Genomic DNA, 19278 nt, shown 5'->3' on the forward strand with positions numbered 1-19278 from the left:
AGAGAGAGAGAGAGAGAGAGAGAGAGACAGGCATAGATAGACAAATAGATGGACAAATAGATAGAAAAAGGGAGACGGAGATTCGCGGATAAGATACTCTCGCGTTGTATTCGCGCGGCGTACCGACGATCGAATCGACGCGCGCGCGCGTGTTCGGTCGATCTCGCTTTTCTCTTTTCTCCCCGCGGTTTTTCCACGAGATCTTCAACGGGGCGCCGGCCGATGACGATGAAGACGGCAAGGATGTGAGTAGCGGCGCGCATCTGGAGCGTCCGATACGCGGCGCGATGGCATGGAAATGGTAAATACATTGCCGTTTATTCTCCTCTTCGAGAATCGATCCTCGCTTTCTCTCTAGTTCTTTCTTTCTTTTCTGGCGTGCATTTCGATCGTTTTATTACTCGTTCCTCCGCGACACGCGTCGCCGGTTACGGCATCCCTCCCAGTTTTATTGTGCTGTGAAATGCGCGTGAAACACGGATAGTATGTCTCTCGGGTGTCTTGCTATTATCCTTAGTCCAAATATCAAACAAGCGTAAACCATCAAACGAGGCTCAATGTTATGACAATTCGGTAGGGATTAAGGAAGAGCGTATAAGGATGTTTACAGAAAGCGACATCATCTTGAAATGAAAAAGGCGATAATAAGAACGATTCTTCTTATATAGAAATAAAAAATAGAATATAATAATTTTATATTAAAAAATATATAAAATTATTATACATTTTCTCCTTATATGCTTATGAATATTTTAATTAAATTTGTACTAGAAAAAGATTTCACTTTATGAATCGCAAAAAGATTCCAACGAAGAGTCGCGTTAAAGGAACTAAAAAATTTAGTGAATAAATCGTTTACTGCTAAATTATCGAATATCAATTAACAGTATTTTGATGGATATATATAATGATACATTAATTTCTACTAATTCCTCGACCTTTACATTAAATCTCATCGATGAATTATTTTTGGAATAATGTATTGCAATATTCGTGTATCAACTTTAATATTAAGCCTAATCCTTTTTCTATCAAATTCTCTTTTTTTTTTCAATATTACAGGCAGGATACTGTAATCTCGAGATAACTAATTTAAGGAATTATCGTGAAACTGAAGGTGATTGATTAATCGTTTGTATGTTAGATATCGAAGCAATATTAACTCAATTCTTCGACTTATAAACATTTCGTTATTTTTAACTTCCATGTGTGTCATAATGTAAAGCAATCTATTTCTGTGGTTAGTTTAAACGTAAACAGTCTATATCAACGTATGTACTTAGTAAAACTAAATTAGAGACTCTAATTTAACATACGTACTTTCTTAAATTAAATTGTTTAACTCCATTGTTTAGTTGAATTCGAAACGTACTAAATAGAAGCAGTGACAACCTACAGAAATAATAAAAAATAACTCAAATTGGATACCATTTGACATTACGAATTTAACGATGTACAGCGATAAAGTAATCGGTTGCTAATAAATACAAACATACAGCGATAATTAATTAAAGTTTCCCAGAGTATTACAAAAAGTTATTATTTACTTTCAGATTTTTTTATATTATATGATGGTTTTCATACATAATTAAAATCTCTTATACAAAAATTTTTACGTTATTAAATTCATATAATGTCAAATTGTATCCAAATTAAATTATTTTTAATCATTTTTATAGGTCGCCACTGCTCCTATATATTTAATATATCATTAATTTGGTTAAAATAATAGAGTTAAATAATTTAACTTAAGAAAATTGAATTTGACTCAAATCGAGTTTATTATTTACTAAATGCATGTGTTATTTACACTGAAACTCATCACAAAAATTGATTGATTTACATTTTAACACATAGAAGTTACAAATATCAAAGTAATATTTTTAACTGAAAGATTTAAAACGAAGGATTTACCATTGTGCCTTTGATATCTAAAAGTGTATTGAAATTAATGATTGATTGATATGATTTCGTTGTTTATATATATCAGAAGAATCCATCCCAAATTGATAAAAAAAATCTATTAAATGTCGATCACGTAGTGTTAGGAAAGAGAATTATTTTAAAGTCTGTGCGCTTTGTAAAGCACATTTCAATGTTATACATACATCATTAAATGTCTCATCTAAAAAAAGATACTCTTTCAGTTTCAAAATCGCGAAAAAAATTCGTCGTTATAATGTAAATCAATTCATTTCTGGTGGTTACAGTTTCAAAATAAACCGTCCATGTTAAATGCGTATGCATTTAGTAAATAATAACCTAAATTTGAGTCAAATTTAATACATTTTCTTGAACTATTATTTAACTCTATTGTTTTAGTCAAATTAACGATACGTTAAGTAGGAGTAGTTACGACCGATATATAAATGATTAAAAATAACTCAAATTGGGTATAATTTGACATTACGAATTTAACAGTGTATATTAAATAAGAGAGAGAGAGAGAGAGAAGAGAGTCTGACATTGATATTAGATTCGCACTTGAAATTAGCTCTGACTGTCTTATTGGTATAAAACACACCTCTCGCGAATGTGCATATGTATGTGAGCGAAATATACATATATGTACAGTAAAAGCTACCGAAGATAGGCAGTAACGCGGCGATATTATTTTCGCCTAGCCCTCGATGACAAACCCGATGTGGCGCTTACATCATTCAATTCCAATGTAAACAATTAATATCCAGTCGTGCGTTTTTAATTGAATATTCCTCTTTTGTTGGACATTTAATTGGTACGCGTTCGAAATTTCGGCCTGTGGTTACACGAAACTGAGCCAATTCTATGCCCTTTGTCAGAGGTTCCTTTTAACCTCTGACCTTCACAACGGTGTTATATAGTAGTTGCAATGTATATGTATTCGCGCGCGACTTGCGGCGCGATGCCCTCGTTCTGCGACACGAAAGGCTGGATCCCGTGGTTTCGAATGCATTAACATTAGAGCGGGCTTGAAAAAGCGTTGCACAGCCTGCTTTTACACTCGCGTTTCCGTAGCTTGATAACTTAGTTTAAAACTACTTCGTATAACTTACAAAAGGGCTCAGGTCTCACTACTCCCATTGTGCATTTCACCCTGTCGACATCGCGATTTTCCACGCGTGCGGTTGGATGCAATGAATGTAGAATCAAAAGTCAATGGGCACGTGTTAAATTTCTACCACACATTCTATCTGGCTTTTAATATAATTAATATAAAAGAGTATGTTTAGATTTTCGCTTTAATTGCAACCTGTTTTACGTACATAATTCCTAATTATATATAATTATTAGAACATTTAATTATTTAGAGTTATTATTAAGTTTTTAATTATTTACTTATTATTAGAAATTTACATGTACATTTACTTTTAAATTTAATTGTATTCTAATTGAAAATTATAATGATTTAATTATATTTACGCTATTTAATTATTATTTTTATTATCATATTTATTAATTTTATTATCATTCCTTAAGTGAATAATATATTCGCATATTTTATTCGGACACCTTAACGTAATTTTATCGTCGACAGATGTTGCTCTAATAAAATTTCTACCGCGCGCGTACAGCCGAGTTAAGTCTTCCAATTACATCTAGCATTCGCGGAATACTAGAGTTGAATGCTTAATGAGAAAGCGACCTGAATTCGTCGCATTTATTTAAACTGAGAAATATATATTAAACGCGCGATTTACACGTTACACTTAATTTACACAAACAGATTTGAGTCTGAAAATTTCAGGCGCAATACCGGACACGTCGTTATTCTATACACCTCGAATCGCTTCCTTCGGGTCTAAACATAAACCATGACGCCGAAATTCTTCACGAGTTTCTGCAATTGGACGTACGGAAAGTTGGTTTTGAAGAGTAATAGTCTATGCGTCTGTCACAAGCGCGTGGTAATAGTTCACGTGCGGTGCCCTTGGGGTTGTCTTTCCAATGAACGTACTCATATTCATTTCAACTTTTGGCTTTAATTCAAAAACTAATCTATCCGGATTTCACGAGTAAATATTTGTATTTGAAATTTACGTCTCCCCGGTAGAAAACACTATATCCGACGTGGAACGTGAAAGATAATGCTGCCATCGGGATGCTGACAAATGAGAAACTCGAATTTTTATGAGCAGTAAAACGTAATTGTCGGCGAAGATATCACAGGTATTTCGAATCGGGCGTTATCGTTTGCTTAACGAATTTAATCGTGCGCGATAATAAAATGCACACGATAACAAAAGTAATGGCAATGGTATCAGTAAGCATAATTTTATGTTTATTAGCTACTCTTTTTATAAGGATGCTGTAGAAATATCATTACGCGTATTATAAATTATTACATGTATGACGTACTAAGTAATTGAATTTAGCAATAATTAAATATCGTTAACGTAAATTTTCCCTTCTTCTTTGTTTTTTTAACTATGGTGTAACTCTTGATTTATTTGTAAATTACTCGGGAAAACATCATTCAGGAAAAAAAAAGCACCCTGATACACCTTCTCGCGTACCGTTCTTGCAACACCGCAGGTGTATAAAAAAAACACCGTTTTTCTTTTTCTTTTCATTTTCACATTCACCGCTCATTTCGTAAATGCTGCACCTCCGCTTTTCGTGCGCCGCGTTGTACAGCTACGTTGTTGAATTACGTAAATTCCAAGTACAAATAACAACTGCTGCGAATGGAAAGCTCCACTCTTACAGGAAATCTTTTTTTTTTATGTACGCGTTTACAAAGTGCGTTTTCAACAGGTTGTCGATTCAACTGTCTATTATTTCGGTTTCAAATTATCAAAGGAGACAGCGCACGGGTTTCTAGTGCGCAAGTACTATTTCGTTATTTTGGAAATTTGACACTATTTTGTAAAGCTTTGGCGTTCACCGTTCACGTATGAAACACAAACCTTACAAAAAGTATTTCAATTTTTATTTTAGTTGTTGAAGAAAAACGGAAAAACTTTACTTTATGAGTTTACTTTATTGGCGCTGGTCGAATATTGTTTTTATTTCAACATGCATGTTTGAATGTTATATACGAGTTAATTCCATATAATTTATATATAAGATATAAATCGTACAAAATTTTGTAAATTCTATGTCGTGAGATAGATAGAATCGATAGAAATGTGATACGATATATTTGTCTAAAATGAAATATGCAGAGAGAGATACGAATATTGTTTTTTTTTTTTTAGCAAAAATGTTTCATCGTTCTTATATCGGAAGAAATTAAGATGCCTAGATACGAGTTAACGTTAACAGAGACTAAACAATACATTATTACACGTATGAAATCATGAATTTCAATTTTAAGAATCTCAAATTATGAAGTAATGTCAATCTGAAATTGGAAATAATAATTTATGCTGTTTAAACAATTTAAAATTATTCTTAATGAGGAAGATAAAAAAACACTTGAAAACTATAAGGGAATTTATAAATCTTGCTTAGAGAATAAATAAATTTTACCTATTTGTATTAAAAAATTTATCGCGGAAGAAGATTTATAAACCCGCATAAAAAATTGTTCAAATATTTATAATTATAATTCATCAGAATAAAAAATTTATCCTACCGCTACTAACTTTTATATAAACAGGTATGTTTTAAATTAAACTCTCTTTCCTTTATGAATATTACACACAATCCTTTACAAATATTACATACTGTACATACAAAAATTATAATATACATTTACTATTCATGAATGGAGCAACTCAACAACTCGTCATCTTCAGAAGTATGCTCTATTTAGTGACGGATGAATAAAACATCCTGCAGAAAATTTCGTTGTATCGTATTTTCGACTATTGTTGTCTTTTCATGATGATTAAACCGGGAAAAATAGAAAGGATAGAATCAACAACCTGTTGAAACATATTTTTCAATATGCGTTCGTACAAATTCCTTTCGTCAACCCTTTTGTGTCTGCCAGAATGTAGATTTAATCGGGTAAATGTTTCTAAGGGTTCTAAGAACTGAGAGGAATGTCTGTCGTAAATATACTATTAAATTAACCATATTGAACGTGCGCATCAGGAAATCTTGCTCTATCTAGCATCACAAGGATGCTTAAATTGTAACCCGTAATTCAGAATACTATCGATTCAGGGATCCGCTTTGCGTGGCATAGAAGTAAACCGTGACTTTCACGGTTGCTTTATGAATATGCATCGCTTAATTATAACTCTACTCGGCACGTTTGTAAGCGATTTTCTTCTACAATCAGACCGGAATTTTAAACAGCTCCGTCGCGTGTAAAAACGCTAGATCGTATCTCACTGAAAATTCAAGGCTCGTGCTAAGTATTTGCTATTAAGTGTGTGTACATGTATTGTTCTCTGCGCGCTTTCTTGTCGTATCGTCTGTTGCGTTACATCAAATTCGCGAACAGAGAGTATGTACATATATATAATAGCTATACGGACTTCAGTCAACGCGAATTCTCGCCAAATCCACCACCGACTTAATTATCGTATTATACGAGCAAAATTCACAAGTGCATTCTACCTGTCTGCCGCTGAATGCGAGACGGATCGTAATAAATCCCTTCCTAAATCGAATATCGAACTGACTACACCATTAAGTCCTACGTTCAGCATTCAAGACTGTTTAACCGTATTAAGAACAATGAGTTTCGCCGTGGAAGCTTGTCGGCTTCATCATTAATGTACTTCATCAGCAACAATCGGCGCGCGTGCGCACGCGCGCGCCTCGCTGATTTATTCAATAAAAAGGAAAACGGAACTTCTTTACAGTTCATAAAGCTGACCGTTAGTTTCCTTTTGATTTTATGCCTCTGGATCCTTTTTTACGGCGCTCTCCGTCGGAGGATTTTCCCACGACGTGCTCTCCTTTCCTCTTTCTTTTTGTCTTCATTTTTTGCCGTGCTCTTCGAGTGTTTCACGTGTCGTTCTCATTTCCTCATATTTCCTTCACTCTTTTGTAAGCTCTACGTTTTACCCTATTCAAGGACAACCAACGGAGAATATGTTACCATGACGACGCATGAGCTCAGCGTAACCTACTACCCATTTCCATCCCTTTTCTGTGTGTACCATACACGTGCCTATCCGTCGTGTCGCCGGTATGAGCACGTTCTCGTCGAGGATTGAGATGTCGCATAATTGTGACAATGGGCCGACGAAACACATGAAACCCCATTCAATAGAAGATACAATGAAGAATGAGACGTAGCAGAATTTTGAACGATGCGTTGACGAAAACGCGTCTAGTCGTCGAGTTTTCTAAAGGCCTCCCTACACGGTCAATAATACTGAGTCAGTATTACTGACAGTATACATTAGTTTTTATAATCTTGTATACGATCAGGTATTATTGATAATATTTCACTTCAGTTTGACGTGATTTGACGTATATTATTATCTATGGCGTCATGGATCTTAAGGAAAAAGCATGTATTTAAGTCCAAATCATCGTCAGTATTCTACGTCAATCCATTAATATTAACCACACACAATCAATAATATTGTCAGTATTCGTCGATACTGACAGTATTACTGACCGTGTACAGAGGCCTTAAGGGAAGACATATGATCTTGCATTGTTCGAGCGTTGCATTTTCAATCTTTCAAATCGACAACGTTGGACTTAGGTACAATCGATTTTTTGATTGTGAATTCTGGTAGGCAAATTTAAATTTATAAAAAATATATAACATACAATCCAACTTCTATGATAAAAATCCATTATTAAAGCTTTCATGAGTATATAATAATTTTTCCAGATTTCTATACAGTTTGAAACAATCTAAGAATCTGAACGGAAATCGAAAGACCCAGGTTGCAAACAAAGTGTAAAAATTTTGCTGCTGGAGCAATTCATTTTTTAAAAGTTCCTATAGTCAGAAACGATGGGTTGACATCAATTCGACGCCAATTTACGTTGAATCAACATCGATTCGACGTTGATCGACCAATAATTTCTGACTGTGTTTCTAACCGAGTTTGTCTCTCACTATTCATCAATCCAAGTCCTAAGGGTCTCTTTCACCAACTCCAATGTTAATCGATGGTTAATTGAATCATTACAATTGGCAAAGTGAGAGAACTAAACAGTTTCTCAGGAAAGAAAAGGAAAGTAGAAGTTCTGAGGCATTAAACTGATATTGGCACTTCTGCAAATTAATCATCGATTAACTTAACTTATTATTTATTACATATAGAAATTAGTTAAAAAGACCCTAAGTATCGTGATTGAATTAAACCTTCATCTCTGAGAATGTCAGTCAACGAAGAACAAAATGAAAACGTCATGAATCCACAGTGAAAGCATCGGAGTTCAGAGAAATTGGATATTATGTGCATCTCTCTACCGTAGTCTCGATAATTAACTTCGAGCGAGCGACGCGACACGTGACGTGCATCATGTTTCGATAGTCTTAATTACCGTCGACAGTGTAACTGACGCACATTGTTTCATGTTTGCGCTTCGTATTTCGAAGTGCAAATACGACGATACGTAAATACCACAAAATTACATTTGCTAGTTTTCCCAGGAGATTACGTGTGTTCGAGGGTGTAAAGCGCATCGTCCGATTGAAGAACGCTGAATTGTATTGTTCGTAAAAGTACATCTGGAATAAGTTGAACGGGTTCCAGGATGAGCGTTGCCAGGAAGATTTTATCGTCTCTGCTCCAATACTCGGAGAGGAAATGCTTGGAGAGTGAAAAAGAGTATCTTAAAAATAATTAATCACCTTCGCGGCATAATAAATTCCGGGTTTATGCAAAATACGACGTCGTTCGTATTTTTCTCCTGATAAATCGAGTTTCACAAGACGTATATAATTTTATTAGCCGTATATTGATCTTCCACGAAGAAATGCACAAGGAATTAAGTCTTGTATGATGAGAAAGGCTTCAGCTTTCACAATCAGGTATCTATTTCAGATTATACGATCGAAAAATGTAATTTTTATCACGATAGTAAACTTTATTTTCTCGTTGTTGATGTTTTTAGAAAACTTTTTAAATCGATGCGACTGTTTCGTTGTCATTGAATCGAGATTAAATTGTATTATTCCGCATGTTGTTGCCAGCAGTTTCGTAATTCAGGGATACATCGAGATAACCAGATTAGATGGGTGCCATTGACATCGAGAATGCCAACCAACCACCTGTAGAAACTATCATTAAAGCCAACTTACTGTCATCGCAAATGGTTACAATATAAATTTCATCAATTACAATTATACATATATGCGCGTTAATAATCTAGTCGTAACTCTTTTTATTTCTTTTCAGACGATCCATATTATTAAATAGAAATAAACTGTAATAGTACGTAGTTTAATTAGATTTGTTATTGAAATAATTTAATATAAATGCTATAATATATCTTAAAATAATAAAGTTCGAAGTATATTTTGTAGAAATATAATTCCTATAACACAAATATATATTTTATATTGAAGTTAATATATCTTTAATCTAAAAGATTGAACCTTTTCAATAAAAAAATGTATTAAATTAATAAAATTCTAAAATGGTTAAAACTAACTAAAGTTTCAGACATCGAGATATACAACTCGTATTGATTCCTAACAGTATAGTTTTTTTGAATTATTTCAGAATTTGATTATATAATAAAAAGAAGGTATAACTTTTTACGTCCAAGAATTATTTTACTTCTACATTTTCTTTATGTGTAAATCAAAAATTATATCTTTATGAAATCGCTGTCAGTTATGCTTCAATACTTAAAAATTAATTCAGAATTGTTGACTCCAATTCCAGTTTTTATATGATTGAAGCATAGCTGAGCAATTTCGTAAAGATGTGAATAAGAATTTTATTCTTCATTTCAATATTTTCCTTTTTTTCTTGAGTATAGTATTACTATAATAATTTTCGATGAGAAGAAGAATATATAAGAAAATAGAAAAATAAAACGATCTCCGAGTGATCGTAAAAAGGTAAAAATTGTTCCTCCTTTATATAATAAAATTAAATAACTTGACTTCGCTCTTTTTGTAGAGAATATTTTCGAACATATCGTGTTTAAAGTATGCACGCAATGGCAAAACTAAGAGGTAAATAGCGGAAAAGTTAGATAGAATGCGCGAAACAATGAAGTGGACAAGTGTATTGTTTGCTTAGTTTACGCTGCAATCCGGACAACTCTGAACTTGGAAAGCGCAGAAAGTTGGACGGCAAGCTTTAGTGACTAAAATACCTATCAGTCGTATTCATTTCGAGTTTGTCCGTGACACATGTCCGTACATACGTAATGTACGAGCCGACTGTGTTCGCGAGAAAAAAAAATATATTCGCGAATCCGAATAAATACAAAAAAAAAAAGATCACAAAGCGAATGACATAAAAAAATTGAAGAAAGTACGACAGCGTGGTTATATGCTCGTTTAGCAGTTTCGCCGAAGGCGAGAATCCGTATTCGCGAAATGGAAAATGGAAAATATCGTTCAAAGCGACGTGCATGCAACGAGGACCATTGCGAGCGGAGAGGTAAACGCGACAGAAAGGAAGAAATGTCAACCGATCAAACGCAATATCTATTTTCCATCGAACTCGATGAGCGACGACGAGACGTCGTGTGGAGTTTTATGTCGAGGTGAATTTTCGAATATCACACGCACGCGTCTTCTTTACACTTTTTACCCTTTCGCGTCCGCTCTTCTTTGGAGAACACACACCGTTGACGATTCTTTTTTTAATCTCGCACGCGCCTTTTGTAACGCGCAACATTGTTATCACGTTATGGATATCGGTTACCGCGTTCGATTGACAGGCAATTGTCGATGCATTGTGCAAGTTCCACCGTATGATTATAGCCACGGGCTACAGCACAATGGATCCGCTGCCCGCCGGATCGTTTGTTTTCATTCAAGGCGCCGCGCCGGCATACAGACAGCCGGCATCGCATTTTTCTTAGAATCTGTTCGTGACGTGCGTGTATATCTACGAACTCAACGTGAAGCCGCTCACGATGGCGAGAGAGAGATACACCTCTCTCGCTATACATTCTTATTAATCGTAATCGTATATCTATACGTTTACTCTCAGTGGTATATACCACTTACTTATCGGACGCACTGAAGCTGTTCTTTACTATAAGCCTTCCTCCCTCTTTACATCTCTCCATTGAGATTACTGGAAACGCGATTCTTGCTTTATCATCTAATTGACGGTTCCAGAGAAACCCTCTTAGATCTGTAATTTATGAATACATTTCAGCGACAAGATCTACCATGTATTTTTACATCCGCGCGTATCTGCACGGAAAGCATTATTTCATTGAAGTACATAAAACTTTAGCTGGATATTCTACAAATTTTTTAGAATGCTCTCACCCTCTGAAAAGTAAAATCTCTTTCTTAAAAATTAAAAATTGAGCCACTCTTTTTCAAGACTAGCTTAATTTTCGCTTCTTCGAGTGAGATATATTCCACTCCAAAGAATTTAGAGGGTATAGATTTGAAAATGTATACAATTTCATTGGATTATCAAAATAATTATGTATAGGAAACTGCATAAATGTTATAAAAACATATGAGAAATTCTAGAAAAAATTATTCCAACAACCTGTAATCTGAGCGTCGTAATTATTTTGATAGTTCAACAAAATTTTTAGATACTTCAACAAAATCATTTATCCGGAAAGATCAAAGTTTCCATATGATTAAAAATATTCGATAGAGTGTTTTAGATTTCCGATATTTGGTTTTTAGGATTCAATTTTTCGAGGAATATTTGATTTTTCCTCAGACAGAACATAATCTTACGTCATCTTTCACAAAGATGCATTCTTCTTAATTGAACGATGTATTTAGGCTCTGCACAATTAGAGAAGATTATTTATTGCATATTCACAGATATTAATGGAACGTCCAGCTTTTCGGGACGTCAATGATCGCTCCACCTCTATCCATCTGTCACACCGTGTTGAACTTATGCCATTTGACGCACATGGCCCTGCACGCGACAGTCACATCTGATTGCCAAAATTTTCAGTCACTGAACATGCCTCTCGACCAGCCAAGTCGAGTGTAGTGCAATAAATTTCTCTAAATAAAGCTACTCAAGATAAATCTTACTCATTCTGAGATACCATTACAAACTGACTACTAGCTAACATTACTAACTAACTGAGATATATTTAACAGGCTATTTGCAGTTTATGAACGAGCAAATCAAATTAAGATAACGAAGATGGTAATAAGTGCACTAATTAAATCGTTGTAAGAGCATTATAGAAAATTAAAATGCATTATATATATTATATTATAATTATGTTATATTATATTAAAAAGATTTATGTATTCATAGTTAACAGTATACTGTTAGGTGTCAAAGGAGGAACGATAACACAATATCCTGAGTTAAATAGCATCTTGTTAATTTTAAATTTTATGTGTGTGTCAAAATATAAATCAATCCATTTCTGTAGTTGAATTGTTTCGTTTCAAAGTAAAGAATGTTCGTATCAAACATATACATTTAAAGTAAATAATAAATTAAATATTTGAATTAAACAATTTAAATGATTTTTTAAATTATTTAATTCCATTATTTTAATTATTTAAATTAACGATATATTGAGAAGTGACACGATTAAACATAATCCGAATTGGGTATAATTTGACATTATGAATTCAATAGTGTAGATGAAAAAGTAGAGACTATGAATTCTAAGATTTTTATTATGCCTTTTCGCAAGATGTGAGAATTATCGGTTTTCTGGGTGTATTTCTAGATGCCCTAAAAAAAAGAGCTAAAGTGGCTAACGTAAATAATTCCTAAACTTTCAGATCGACGCGAATTCTCACGCGGACCCATATTCTTTTTCGTCACACAAGACCATTGCATTATCGCGGTCGTGTACCCAATGTATCGCGAAAGAGTAGATGTTATCGGTGGCAATTTATTTCCCGAAAGGAGAAACGATGCGGGTGAGGTAGTAGGAGCATAGGTATAATAACACGTTTTTTCTGGCCCACCTTGAGGGAGTGGGTTCCCTCGGTGACGCGGAAAATTCGTTTGGAAAATACATCCGCGTATTGGCGATTGCTTTTGCGTCGGTTATGATCTGCTCTCGCCGCGGTCATGTATGAAAACGCATTTTGCCGATATAGCCGCTGGAATTTAATGCGTCTCGTATTTCGCATCGTTATGTATCGACGATTTTCATGGTAGTCATGATGCATACTGGGTATACTTTACCAAGCATCGAAAATATCAGAAAAGAAGAAACTACTTGACGCTTTCTTTACGGTATTACGATTCTATATTTATGTGCATCACATAAGAAAATCTGCTGAGTGCAAATCGATGAAATTAACATTAACTTTTGAATGCCTACTTAGAAAATCTATTACTCCCTTACTTTTAAAGCGACACAACTACAAAGAAACGTAATTTTCGAGTTACTATCAATAGTTAGGTAAACATTGCCCTATCAATCAAGAGAGTGTACTAACTTAATTTCATAAAAAGATTATCAAAATGTTGCAACTAAAATAGGATAATCTTTTAAGAATTATAAAACGAAAAGATATCGTGACAGTCTTTTGCTTATTTGAGTTAATTAGCCAATCAATAATTTTCTGTCAAATTGTAAACTAATTACTCCGCTTTTCTGAGAAACTTAATTTTTTTTAGTTGTGTCACTTTTGAAGGAAAGAAGCGCGATGTACTCGAATCTCTTGAGTGTCAATTTTAACCATACTTTCGTTTTCAAGCCACTGATACATCGCGACATCGATATATCAGCCACAAGTATTAATTTACATCTCCTTCTCTCTCTAAACTGAACAAGATAAGCCTACATGATTTCCTCCTCGTTTGCTTCTAGCGATATTAATCGCTCGTTAATTATACCTTGGCGACGCGAGATAGGACACGCGGAGACATTTTAGTCTCGTTATCGCGACGCGCAACTATCGCGAGCACGACAGATGTTATCGGCGATAATTTATCTTCGGAGTGTGGGTGGAAAGCGATGCAACTCCCCCGAGGTGTGCTGCACTTTATGACGCGACGTGTGAGAAAGCTGCCGGTGAAAAATTCTGCTTCCTACGGTGCAGCACGGCACCTACGTCGTGCAGTATGGTGACAATAGCAAATCGGCCGTCGACATTAACACCCCGCAGTCACGTCTCCTACAGGATCAGACCTTGGCTGTGCCATCGCACGGAATCTCGAAATAGCTCGCTCTTCTTCTTGAGACTCACCGGGTTAAATTATTTGCGCTCGGAACGCGTTCCAAGATACGGTCGAACATTAATTCGAACGAAGCGTGTCCGCTTTCCTCATTTTGGTGCAGTACTTCAGGGAATTAGGCGATATCTCAGCTGAGAATTTTCAGCTTATTTCGAGTTAATACATTTCGCTTATTGGAGCAATTTGTTTAATAGATGTGTCTCGTTTCTTAAATATTTTTCATCGTTTCTTTTCAATAAAGTTCTCTCGGCAAAAGGGACACGAACTTGACATTTGCGAATTAAGAATACTGATAGATTGAAAATCATCGCAAATGTATCATTCGTTTGATTGACAGTACGCTAACGATATTAAAAAAAGATTTAATGTCATATAAGTATATCTCGAGGAAAAGGATCAACACGCTTCTCTAGTTTCAATGCCAATAGCAACGGCGTTACTGGTTCATTAGTTTGTTCACGGTCGTTCTAGCTTATTTACAGCCTCGAGGCAACATTTATTTTACGGCCACCGCTTTTTCACAAAATTCACGCTCTAACAGAATACAAGCCCTGATCATGTAATAACCAATATCAAAATTAAATCTGCTGGAGTAACACCCACTTCAATCTCCAGAATTAATTTAAACTTTTTAAGAAAATGAGATATTGAATTTGTTTGTACTTAAATTCCTATAGCGCAAAATACATTTTTTATGTAATTGAATATTTTTTCTTATATTAAATAATATCACATTAATCTCATCGATAATTTTAATTTGCACTGGGACGATAAAATATCCAGTTTGAGAACGATTAAGGTGAAAGAAACCAATCGTTAGTGTATAGTCACCGCAAAAATAATCGAGCTCACGAATTGGATGGCTGCGTCGTTTTACGACAGCTCGTAAAAATTAAAATAAAATTACGCTCTCGTGATGTGACTCAGATGCCAATCACAATATATTTGCACGTCGATTACGCAGGTTAAGCCCGCATGCGGATACATCGGAGCCTGTCTGTTTGTGCGGTTGCGAGATGACTATCGATCGTTACGATATTATAGCGTAATAAATTTTAATAGGCAACGTCGAACGCGCGCGAGTTCGTCGTTGTGTTAACCACGTTATGCTTGCGGATGATCCTGTTTCGTGCGAAACACCCGCAATTACCTATAGCTCGGCTGCGGGTATCGTCGTACAGTTTATGGATGCGACGGATACTGTCCACTAAGAGGGAGAAAGAACGAGAGAGAGAGAGGAAGAGCGAGAGCTTTCGATCCCTCATCCTCCCTCATCCTAAGCCTCTTTAAAGTCCCGACATTTTAGCACCGATTGCTCGTCCGGCCTCACGCTTTTACGCAGCTACGCCGCAACTTGAACAGGGTCAGGGTGGGAATATTCCGGAGTCTAATAATTCTTGAGAGCGACCGGTGGGAGTTTAACCCAGCAAAGAGATGTTAAAGGGAACGTATCCCCCTTCTACTCTATATGCATCGCATAGCTTTAAAAAATTGGAAAATATCATCGAACGGAATTATATTGCGAAACGTTTACTCAAACAGAATTTTAATCCGATTTATTTGCTGAGACATCTAATGTAGAATGTTCTCTCTCTCTCTCTCTCTCTCTCTCCCTAAACTACATCGATATTTTTTCTTCAAAAAGAATTTACTCTAAATTCGTCAGTAAATTTTTAACAATAGGCCGTTATGAGCGTTATGAGCACTTTTCAACTCTCTTCGCGTGACAAAATAATTTTGTAAGGTACATCACTTTGACTAACGATTTTTGCACGATCGTTTTATAGGTAATTATCAATTGTTCGAAAAATAATAATTTTTTTGTCAACATTAATGTAAATGAATAAAATCTGTTACGTTTTTGCAATACTAGTCGATTTTGCAATACAGTTCGAATTAATTCGGATTTATGAGCGCGGTCATTAGGGCTACAAACGCATATTGTTTGCCTCATTATCTGTTTATTTATTTGTTAAAGCATAATCAATTATTTATTATCAATTATTTACATAGATATGTATTTGTGTTTTTATCTTTTAATTTGTGTCGATGGTATATGTGAATCGATAATGATATATAATTACGCATCGAAATATATTGTAGAATCCGAGAAAAACTTCTATACCGTTCGTAATTATATTCATGTAATTACTAATATTTAATTAGTCTTTAAAACAAAAAGAGAATAAATCCAGTTACGATACTTCTTCTTGATTTTGTAATTTAATTATTTATATTGTATTTTGAATATTGTTCCATTCCTTTTTTATATTTACAAATTGGACGCGCATATTGGTGGTGATCTGGAATAACACGACGAAAGTCCGTAACTCTTTTCAAGGACTCCAATTACTACGATATGAACGTTACTGGCTAAAGGCCATTTAAATAACCGATAATATGATTATAAGTTTTCGAAAATGCCTCAAATGCAGATAATCTCATCAATAACTGTATTAATTCCAGATTGCTAATACGCAGTACATACGATGCCATGTACACTGCGAAATTATGTTCATCTTCTGAGTAGTGCAATCACAATCAAATTGTTATCATTAAAAAGTATTTTTTTAAATAAAGTTTGATAATTTTATATTCCTTTAATTCAAAAGTAAAACATAATGTCAGTTTAATACATAAATTATATTTTTTCCATTCTTAACATTAATATGTCACGTAATTTTAAACAACAAAGCACGTTGCATGTTGTGTTAATGATCAGAATCGATTGATCTTAACTTCAAAAACTTAATTAATTTTTATCAATTCTCTCTAATTCTAGAAGACACATAATTAATCAAGTTTAATCGTGATTGAACATAATCGACGTTAATAAAACCGGTATAGATTATCTCAAAGGATAATTTGTCTGTGTCTGGATATCGTGTCTGTTATAGGCAAGTCAAACTTTATTTCGTACAATTTTGCGGAGTTTCATGGGGAACAAGAATTATAGATATATGTCCGAGTCGGGGCAGCCCCAAAGAGCTTCATTAACACCAAGTGGCCTCAAAGGAATTTATTCTCCAATTCTTGAAGGAAATAAGGAACCAAAGTTTTTTCTCTTCTGCGGAATACTATGAGTGCCAATATTTTTCTTTTTCCATTCCTTTCTTTGTCCCTGAGCTCTATTCTCTGTATGCCTAATCTTTATGACTATTCAAATATCTCTCACTCGCAGAGACTTTGCGCGTGGGCGCCAAAGCGAACCTACGTGTCACTGTCAACTCGAATATCTCTCTAACTTCAGGGTATCTCTCAACTTTCTCCAACTCGATCCAAGCTGACTGTAAAATTTCAACAAAACTGTATCGCAACGAGAAGTATTCTTGAAAACGTATTTGAAAACGCAACTGTATATGTCTGTCACTGTATTTTACGTTATGACAGTTTGAAATATTCATATTTGTACCTATTTCATATTTATCTTGACTCATAGATTTTTTTTATTGTGATTTGGTGTTTCTTTTTCTTACATATTTCACGTATTTAATTAAGTTCGATATCAGCTTCTGTACATAAAAAAATTGTTCTATATTATAATATCTAATTGATATATTTCTAGACAATAAGGAAATAAAAATAAATCTACATAAAAAAAGGTAAAAAAAAAAGCGCTTCCTCAATATACTTTATAATTTTATTATCCAGTATGTAAAGAACTTTTTTCTCACATATTTTTCCTTAATATTCATAGAATGAATGTTTAATGTAATCAACATCTCATAAAAATCATTCCAATTTTTGGCAGAAACAAAATGCTTTCTCAGGATACAAAGCGATATGTCGTTCGACACATCGTATTATATTTTTAAATAAGTACTCTCTGTCTTCTGTTAAATGACACTAAATGGCTTCATTAAATAGCAACTGCATGCAACCCAATTAATTATTGTACAATTATTACCATGCGATGCGATACATTGATTTATTGAGTTCATGATAAACATAATGCTGCGAAACTAATTATCAAGACAATTAAATTTACATTCACTATCATATATTACATTTAATATACAGTAAATGTAAATTTAAATATATATTTACTATATTAAATACATTTATCGTATTACATATTACATTTATTGCATTAAATATTGTTTTGATATCTTATCTCATACACTGAAAAAAATTTCTGGTTGAAAATGGACGAATCAGAATTTTCTGGTCAAGTTTATTAGAATTCTAATTAAGATATTCCGGATACAATTTGTATCAACCAGAATTCCGGAATATCTTAACTAGAATTCTAATAAACTTGACCAGAAAATTCTGATTCCTCCATTTTCGACCAGAAATTTTTTTCAGTGTATCATTTGAGATATATAATAATAATTTATTTTCGCAATTTTGGTCTCCCTCTTTCTCTCTTTATTTCTTTTTATATTTTTTAAAATTTATCTCTTTTAATGATACACATATCAATACAACGGTATATAATATTATAATATACTTCTGTGTGCTGCTCACTCTATATGTAATGAAGTAAATTCCTGCCGATACAGACAACGGCTTCGTCAAGCCGATGTTTCACGGTAAAAATAAAAAAAAACGATACTCTACCACTGATCGGATTTACTGGTACTTATAGGTACACGAAAAAGCTCGTATTACAGTTTGAATATCACTGTATATCTCTCCTGGGATTCGAACGTGGATACCTCGACAGACTCGGAATTAGAAACGCGTTAGAGAACTGCAGAAACACATGATACATCAATAATTATCATGTACGCGGCCTCCATTACGTTGAAGACGCCGTAATGACATGCGCGTCAAGGATTAAGCTTTATGTGGAGAATTCTCTGAACAGCAACATTCAAATTCAACGACGATGTAATATTCAACTTCGCGTGATTTCATGTTTAAGATAGTAACGCTAAGTTGGAAACAGCAATCAGAGTTTTCCTACCTCGACGTTGTAACAATATTATCTATAAATAGCAGCATACTTTAATTTTTTCTTTCTGTGCATATATTTAAGTAAAATATATATATATATAAATAAAATTCTTAACAATGATTATTAATAAGATCCCGTCCGAAAATCTTAATGTGTACTTATTTGTTTTATATTACACATATCGCTCCC

At 34.1% G+C, this 19278-nt stretch overlaps 1 protein-coding gene across 1 annotated transcript in view; it reads left to right on the top strand.

The window, feature by feature from the left end:
* Positions 1-253: 253 nt before the first annotated feature.
* Dgk (diacyl glycerol kinase 1) overlaps positions 254-19278 on the top strand; it is a 101716-nt gene continuing 82691 nt past the window's right edge. The window contains exon 1 of the mRNA XM_018547626.1: positions 254-301. The gene's annotated coding sequence lies outside the window, so the exon portion shown is untranslated. The remainder of the gene's footprint in view (positions 302-19278) is intronic.

This window comes from Cyphomyrmex costatus, unplaced genomic scaffold (assembly GCF_001594065.2).
Source record: "Cyphomyrmex costatus isolate MS0001 unplaced genomic scaffold, Ccosl1.0 scaffold122, whole genome shotgun sequence".
In the NCBI taxonomy this organism is placed as follows: Eukaryota; Metazoa; Arthropoda; class Insecta; order Hymenoptera; family Formicidae; genus Cyphomyrmex; species Cyphomyrmex costatus.